Source organism: Macaca mulatta, chromosome 14, assembly GCF_049350105.2.
Source record: "Macaca mulatta isolate MMU2019108-1 chromosome 14, T2T-MMU8v2.0, whole genome shotgun sequence".
Classification (NCBI taxonomy): domain Eukaryota; kingdom Metazoa; phylum Chordata; class Mammalia; order Primates; family Cercopithecidae; genus Macaca; species Macaca mulatta.
In genome coordinates, this window is record NC_133419.1 from 1,691,419 (window position 1) to 1,700,296 (window position 8,878).

The 8,878-nt window shown below is 55.9% G+C and overlaps 1 long non-coding RNA gene across 1 annotated transcript; it reads right to left on the reverse strand.

The window, feature by feature from the left end:
- Window positions 1–1,336: 1,336 nt before the first annotated feature.
- LOC144334036 (uncharacterized) lies at window positions 1,337–5,582 on the reverse strand. The gene is made up of 3 exons (XR_013403398.1): window positions 3,692–5,582; window positions 3,235–3,442; window positions 1,337–1,944 (listed from the first exon to the last, which is right to left on the reverse strand). It is a non-coding gene; the product is annotated as an uncharacterized LOC144334036 (long non-coding RNA).
- Between the last annotated feature and the right edge of the window lie 3,296 nt (window positions 5,583–8,878).

Below are 8,878 nucleotides of genomic sequence, written 5' to 3' on the forward strand. Positions count from 1 at the left end.
GTGGGGCGAGCAGGTGATTCTGCTGCATGGCAGCAGTGATTTGAGTTGTAAGTCCGGGGAGAGGTCCGGGCTGAGATGGACATGAGATAGTCATCAGCTCCATGGGTTGTGATGATAAGATTGGATGGCACCAGGCTGAGTGTAGCTAGAGAATAGAAGAGGTCTAGGGACTGAGCCCAGGGGCCTCCCAACTTTAAGAGGTTAGAGGATTGAAGCTGGGTGCAGCGGCTCACGCCTGTAATCCCAGCATTTTTGGAGGCCAAAGCGGGTAGATCACTTGAGGTCAGAAGTTTGTGCCCAGCCTGGCCAACATGGTGAAACCCTGTCTCTACTAAAAATACAAAAATTAGCTGGGTGTGGTGGCAGGTGCCTGTAATCCCACCTACTCGGGATGCTGAGGCAGGAGAATCGCTTGAGCCTAGGAGATGGAGGTTGCAGTGAGTTGAGATCATCTGCACATCAGGCAACAGAGCAAGACTCCGTCTCAAAAAAAAAAAAAAAAAAAAAGAAGAAGAAGAGGTTAGAGGATTGAGCAGGCACCAGCAAAGGAGATAAGGAACCATATGGAGGCAGGAGAGGCCAAGAGGGTGGGGCCAGTAGAGCTGGCTGAAGAAAGTGGTAAGTGGCTCTGCTGATGGGCCTGTGGAAGATGAGCATTCGCCACTACATTTCACAATTTAACCTTGACAAGACCTGTTTTAGTGATGTGGTGGTGGTGAAGTTTAAGAGAGAATGACTATCATATTCAGTCATCAGGACAGTGTGGTATTGACACAAAGATAGATGGGTGGACAGGAAGGAAGAGTCTCAGGCACACAGCATCAAGGCGACATGGAAATGCAGTGGGGGAAAGGGTGATCTTTTCAGGCAATGGAATGGAAAGGTCTCGATCCCTCCCTCACATCATACACAACACTCAATTTTAGATCCGTTAGGGATGTGATGCAAATGGTAAATCCTTTAGGGAGGAAAAAGGCAAAGAAGGCCATCTTCGTGATTTTGAAATCAGCAAAGGTTTGTCATTTAAATAGAACACACACAGAAAAACACCAAAGAGAATGGAAAGAAAAGTCACACATTGGGAGAAAAGATTTGCAAAACATATTTGATAAAGGACTTGTATCCAAAATAGTCAAAGAACTCTCAAAGCTTAACAAAAGAAAATAAACAACGCAATTTAAAAAATGAGCAAATCGTCTGCTCAGACACCTCACCAAAGAAAAAATGCAGCTGGCAAATAAGCACACAAAAAGATGCTCAACATCATACGTCATTAGGGAACTGCAGGTTAAAACAACAGTGAGACACCTCCACATACCTATGAGAATGGCCCAAATCCAAAACACTGACAACGCCAAATGCTGGGGTGGATGTGCAGCAACAGGAAGTCCCATGCGTTGCTGGCGGAACTGCAAAATGGTGCAGCCACTTCGGGAGACAGTTTGGCAGTTTGTTACAAGGCTTAATGTACTTTCGCCATACCATCCAGCAACTGTCCGCCTCGAGATTTACCTAAATGAGTTGAAAACTTATGTTCGCACCAAAACCTGCACAGGAATGTTTACAGCAGTTTTATTCACTGTCACTAAAAACTGGAAGCAACAAAGATGTCCTTCTGGAGATGAGTGGACAGACAAACTGTGGTCTATCCAGACATCGGAATATTATTCAGCACTAGAAGGAAACGAGCAGGCCAGGGATTGAACTCAAGCAGGCAATCCCAGCACTTTGGGAGGTTGAGGTGGGTGGATAGCTTGAGCCCAGGGATTTGACACCAGCCTGGGCAACATGGTGAAACCCCATTTCCATAAAAAATACAAAAATCAGCCCGGCTGGTGGAGGGAGCTTGTAGTCTCAGCTACTGGAGAGGCCGAGGTGGGAGGATTGCTTCATCCTGGGAGGTGGAAGTTGCAATGAGCTGAGATTGCACCACTGCACTGCAACCTGGGCAACAGAGAGAGACCCAGTGTTAAAAAAAAAAAAAAAAAAGCTACAAGCCAGGAAAATCATAGAGGAACCTAAGTGCATATTGCTAAGTGAAAGAAGCCAATCCGTAAAGGCTACGCACGGTCTGATTCCAACTCTATGACATTTCAGAAGAGGAAAAACTATGGAGACAGTGAAAGGATCAGTGGTTGCCAGGGGCTGGGGAGGACAGATGAATAGGTGAAGCATAGAACATTTTTAGGGCAGCGAAACTGCCGTGTATGATACTGTAATGGTAGAACAGGACATTATGCATTTGTCAAAACCCATAGGATGTACCACTCGAAGAGCAAATCCTGCTGTAAACGATGAACGTTTGTTAACAGTAATGCATCCTTGCATCATTGATCATCATTTATAACAAATGTGCTGCACAAATGCAAGATGTTGATCATGGTGGCAGTGTGTGTTTGTGTGTGTGCGCGCGTGCGCGTGTGTGTATGTGTATAACTTCTCTTCCTCGGTGGGGAAGGAAGGGGACCAGGGATCCTTCTGCAGCCCTACGGCTTAAGGGACGGCCTGAAGGTCAGACTCCTTGGATGGGGTCAGGCGCTGGGTGTGGAGCAGGGAAGTGGTTTCTTCCCCAAGTCTCCTGCCAACCCCAAGAGGTAGGAGGGGGAGCAGCTGAGATGCTGAGTCATCCCTGCTCCAGCCCTGCCCCTCCCTCCTCTTAGGACTGAGTCACCCCACCCTCAGAGCTGGGGCCACCATGACCCTCAAGAGAAAGGGGGGCTGTGGCACCCTGGGGCTCCAGCCACAGGCAGCTTTAGTTCTGCAAGAGCAGTTGAGGAGGCCAGGGAGGGAATTAGCTTTCTGTCAGCTGACTTTGGACAGGACTGGGGCTGGTGGGGGAAGGGTGGAGGCGGTGAATGACTGGCACAGTTAAAGCAGGGGGAGGGGCTGCCCAGGCACAGGTGGGGGACAGGGGGAGGGGGTGACCAGGCACAGGTGGGGGACAGGTGGAGGGGGTGCCCAGGCACAGGTGGGGGACAGGGGGAGGGGGTGCCCAGGCACAGGTGGGGGATGGGGGAGGGGGTGCCCAGGTACAGGTGGGGGATGGGGGAGGGGGTGCCCAGGCACAGCTGTCTGGATTCCCTCCAGGTCCAGGACATGGCATCTTTGGGTGTCTTGCTGGGAAGGGACCCAGCTTGGCTGAAGGTGCACTGTGCCTTTAGGATCCCCCCAGTCCCCCACCCCGACCACAGGATGGGGTTATCCACCTCACCCACCCTGGACGCTGCCCCTGACCTTCAGTCTGGCTCTCTGCCCAAGCAGGAGGAGTGGCATGCAGTGCTCACAGTCGCTGGAGGCCTCTGCTGTGTCCTCTTCCAGGAGCCTCAGTCTGGCTCCAGAAATGAGCACCCCTAAGTCCTGAGCTTACTGCGGGGCCCAGTTCTGCACTGGCTGCCTGGGTGTGCGTTTCTGGGCATCCCCTGGGGCTGGACAGGCCTGGGTGCTGTGGAGGAGAGTCAGATGCCAGTTATCAGTTGGGGGGTGAACTGGATGACCTTTTTTTTTGTTTTTGTTTTTGTTTTTGTTTTTTTGAGACGGAGTCTTGCTCTGTCGCCCAGGCTGGAGTGCACAAGCTCTGCCTCCCGGGTTCCCGCCATTCTCCTGCCTCAGCCTCCCGAGTAGCTGGGACTACAGGCACCCGCCACCACGCCTGGCTAATTGTTTTGTATTTTTAGTAGAGATGGGGTTTTACCGTGTTAGCCAGGATGGTCTCGATCTCCTGAGCTCATGATCCACTGGCCTCAGCCTCCGAAAGTGCTGGGATGACAGGTGTGGATGACCTTCGAAGCTGCCTCCTGCTCCCCACCTGTGCACATACACTGCTCGGGCACCTGACCTTCCAGGATCACAAATGTGTAACAAGAAAAAACCCAAAAGCTTTAGGGTTCAGCAGTCTCTGAGGGATGCAGTCTCAGGGCACTGATGAAAAGGAGACCAGGGTCCCAGTGGCCCACAACCCCTCTGGATTAGGGGCTCCAGCTCCAAGGATTGAGCCTTGAGCCATGACCTTCCTCCATCACGGCTGCCCTGGGAGAGCCTAGTAGGCACATGGGGGCCTCGGAAGACCCCAGGATCCCACAGGTATGGGTACACCATGGTAGGTGGGAGACCCCAGGAGCCCACAGCTATGGGTGAACCGTGGCAAGCGGAAGACCCCAGGAGCCCACAGGTATGGGCGCACCATGGCAGGAGGCCGCAGAACCCACTGGGCTCTGCACCTGGAATAACTGAATACGTGGCTCACTGTCCCCCAAGCTTGGCTGGGGACTCCTCCTTCATGTTTTAACAAAATCCACTGCACCCCTGGGATGCCGGTGGCTGCCGCACGCTGGGGACAAACAAGACAGATGCAGACCTGCCTTCACGGGGCACAAGGAGCCAAAGCAAGTGCTCAGCCAATAAGAGACGTAGTTCCAGACTGTGGCGTGTGCTGAGGGGAACGCTGGGGCTGGGCTGCCTCAGAGACAGGGAGGAGGTTGGGGTAGCTACAGCAATGACTGAAGGCCTTCCTCAATGACGGACAGGAGCCAGCCTGAGAAGGGAATAAGCTGGAGGGACTGAGAGGCCCCCATGGCTAGGAAGGTGGGAAAGGAGGTGATGCGGTGGGGTCAAAGGGGTGATGGGGGCCCACCAGCCAGGGGGTGCATCTGGCACAGGTGTGGCTCAGCCAGGCTGCAGGGAGGCCCAGGGAGGGAGCTTCCCTGCCCTGGCTCACTGGGGAGACAGGCCTGGCACCCAGGAAGGGACAGGAATGTACATGGACTCCTGTGCAAATTCCTGTGATGAAATTTTCTGTGTCAACTTGGCTGGGCCACAGTATCCAGATATTCGCAAACACTCGTCTAGATGTTTCTGTGAAGGTGTTTTTCAGAGGTGATTCCCGTTCCCATTTAAATGTGTCGACTTTGAGTAGAGCCGATGATGCACCAGGGTATGGTGGGCCTCAGCCAGTCGGTTGAAGGCCCTAAGAGAAAAAAGACTGAGATCCCTGAGGAGGAAGGAATTCTGCCAGCAACACACTGGGGACTCGTGCTGCAGCATCAGCTCTTCCCTGGGTCTCCAGCCTGCCCTGAGATTTCAGACTTGCAGCCTCCATAATTACACAGACTAACTTTAGAAAATAAATCCCTCTCTCTCCGCCTGTATACATATCACACCCCATTGGTTCTGTCTCTTTGGAGGGCCCCAGCCAGTACAGATGAGCTCGGGGAAGGCATCCCCAAGGGAAGGGTCCCGCCCTGCAGGGGTCTGAAAACCAGGCAGCCATGCTGGACAGGCCCATGGTGCTGGCCTAGCCAGGTGTGTGAAGGGGTGGGCCTCCGGCAGGGAGGCAGCTGAAATGTCTGGTCTGCAGGCTTTGGAGGGAGGGCAGGTGAAGGTTGAGCCCAAGCAATGGTCAAGTAGGAAAGGACAGAGAAATGATTGGCCTGAGCGTAGGATGGTGATTCACCTGCAGTGTGGCCAGGGGCTCCAGGGTCCTCTGGGCTCGAGAAGGTGAGCTAAGATTGCAGCATTAAGGATGGGACAAAGAGCAGACAACATATACTAAGGAGAGGAGGATGGAGAGGGGGATGGAGAGGGGGATGCAGAGGTGGATGGAGAGGGTATGGAGAGGGGGATGGAGAGGGGATGGAGAGGGGGATGGAGAGGGGGATGGAGAGGGGATGAAGAGGTGGATGGAGAGGGGATGGAGAGGTGGATGGAGAGGAGATGGAGAGGGAATGGAGAGGGGTTGGAGAGGGGATGGAGAGGTGGATGGAGAGGAGATGGAGAGGAGATGGAGAGGGAATGGAGAGGGGTTGGAGAGGGGGAAGGAGAGGGGGATGGAGAGAGGGGGAAGGCAGCATTTACTTCTTCCCCTCTGCTTCTCCTAGAAATAAGGATGGCAGCCAGGTTCCAGCACAAGTCCCACAGGAGCAGAGCTGCCCACATACTGGGTGGCTAAAACAACACATAGTCATTCTCTCATAATTCTGGAGGCAGACTCAGTGTCACTGGGCTGAAGTCGAGGTGTCAGCAGGGCTGGTTCCTTCTGGAGGCTCCAAGGGCAAACCTGTTCCTTGGCTTTGCCCATTTCTAGAGGCTGCCTTGGCTGGGCCTTGGCTGGGCCCTACCTACGTCTTCAAAGCCAGCACCCTAATCTGCTTCCATCTTCTCATCACCTTCTCTGCCTCCTCTCCTGCCTTTCCCTCCAAAGGACCCCTGTGATGACCGGGGGCCCACCCTGATAATCTAGGATAATCTCCCGTCTCGAGACCTGTTGAGTCACATCCTCAAAGTCCCCTTGTCCTGGTAAGGCCACATCTTACCGATGTCAGGGATGAGGATGTCAACGTCTCTGCAGGAGGTGTTATTTTACCCAAAACGCTGCCATTTGTTGAAATGGAGAATGTTGGGTGAGGAAGAGGGATTCAGTTTGGGGCCGAGAGAGTGTGCAGTGCCCATGGACTGAACTCACAAGTGGAGGTGTCCCCTGGACCTGCAGGGTGAGGCCAGAAGCAAGGCTGGTGGAGTTCAGACGGAGCTCTGGAAGGGACCAGCTGGTGGTGGCATCTGTGTGAAAACAAGGGCAAGCCAGAGGAGTAAGGGCAGGGGGAGGGGCCTGAATCCTGAAGCCCCCTACTCCAGAACTGGAGTGTCTGGCGCTGAAGCTTGGGGCAGAGAGGGATACACTGAGAGAGGCTGAGTTGAGGAGCTGGGGTGGGCTGGGTGGGAGGAGTCATTAGGGACTGAGCTGGTGGGAGGGGACCATCAGGGCTGAGTTAGGTAGGATTGGGACCACAGGGGGCTGAGCTGGTGGGATGGGACCATGGAAGGCTGAGCTGGTGGGTGGGGCCTTTGGGGGCTGAGCTGAGTGGGACTGGATCATGGGGGCTGAGTTGGTGGGATGGGACCACGGGGGGCTGAGCTGGTGAGATGGGGCCACTGGGGACTGAGCTGAGTGGAATTGGATCATGGGGGCTGAGCTGGTGGGATGGGACCACGGGGGGCTGAGCTGGTGAGATGGGGCCATTGGGGGCTGAGTTGGGTGAGATGGGACCACAGGGGACTGAGCTGGTGGGATGGGACCACAGGGGGCTGAGCTGGTGGGATGGGGCCATCGGGGACTGAGCTGAGTGAGACTGGATCATGGGGGCTGAGCTGGTGGGATGGAGCCATCAGGGTGATTTGGGGCCGATGGGGCCTCTGGTGTTGGGTTGGGTGGGATGGGCTGCTCGGTTTAGCTAGGGCGGTCCTGGTGGTTGATGGTTCTGCCCCAGTTCACACAGACTGGGTTGGCCGGAGATGCTTGTTTCTGGTGTTGGGCTTGTGAGTGTCAGGAAGAGTTGGGCAATGCCTGTGGCTTTCCCCTAGGGGCTCTTAGGACATCTGAATGTCCCACAGAACAGAGGCATGACTTGTGCCTCAGTAGCTGGAGGGTGTTGGAGCAAGGTGCCCTCTCCTGGCCCCAGGGGCCTCAGGCACTGTCCAAACATCTTCTCTCACCTCCACCCCCAGATGTGGCCAGTGACCACCCTCTAGCCTCACACTGGGCCAGCCATTCTAAAGGGGCCCTGACTTCCCCACCCAGAAGGGGCCCAGGCCATCCTGCCTCCAAGCCTCTTCAGTCCACCCCGAGAAGTCCTTGCAGCAGAGCCACAGGGAGTGGGAAGGGCCACCACATCCCTGCCCCGCGTCTCGGTGCAGCCCCCAGGGTAGGGCCACCCTGACCCCGTCGTGAACTCATTGTCGGGGTGCGAAGGGAGGGGAGAGCCAGAGCTCCATGGAGCCTGGGCATGGGCTCTTCCTCTCTCCTGGGAGAACCTGTTCTGCTGTGGGCTGATCTGGTCCCAGTCGAGGAAAAGGCCTTATCACCCTCCTGCAGCCCTCGCCTGCCTCCCACCCACAGCCAAAAGGCCTGTTCCCCAGGGTGGGACGGTGGTGGCGGTCAACACTCACCCACTCTCGGGATGCCAGCTCCTCTGTGGTACCCTGCCCCTCCCAGGCAGCTGGACAAACGGGTCTGGGGCTGTGACACCCCCTCTCTTTGGAGCAGTGACTCACATGGGCAGGGAGTGGTGGGCGGGGACAGGTGGCCCCTCTGCTCTGTGAACAATGCCCTGATTCTTCCAGCCTGCATGGGGGTCCTGAGCTGGGGGCAGGGCCCTGCCCAGAGGCAGATGCTGAGGCCTCCCCTTCCAGTCCTGGAGGGACCCCAAGCCTCACAGTGGGTGCTGTGGATACAGAGCCCTCGTCCCTTGAGTCACCCGGCATGATACCCCGCATCTCCCTGCATCATGCTAGCAGGAAGCACGGCTCTGTGACACACAGAAGACCCCAGGTGTGTGACTTCACGTGGGTTACTCACCTGTCTGAGCCTTAGTCTCCAATCTGTAAAATGGGATGGTGACGTCCGTCCTCAACCTGCCCCTCTGTTGGCTCTGGACCACTTGGCAGCCACACACGGAAGCCCAGGGCTCTTTGCCCCTCGGGCCATGGAGGACACACAGGTCCTGGGAGAAGCCTGGGAACCAGGCCAGGGAGCTCCTGCAAGGCAGGGAGGACGACTTCCAAGGGGAGGCCAGCCAGAGGGTGGGGAGCCTACTGGGGGAGGCAGGGCCTCGGGGGAAGGGCACCCAGGCAGGGGCCCCCAACACAAGCAGGGGCAGGGAGGCCAGCACGCCGTCCTGCTGGCTTGGTCAGACCGAGGGTGCACAGGTGGAGGTGAACTGCAGCCCTGGAGGCTGAACAGGGAGGTCAAGGGAGGCTGGAAGAGCCTTGAATGCCAAGGTAAGTGCATCTGAGTCTGTTCACAGGCGATCAGGTGGGTGCTGCTGGGAGTGTTGGCAAGGAGGCTCCTCTCTCTGGGTCCCACAGGGGACACGCTATAGCCCCTCAC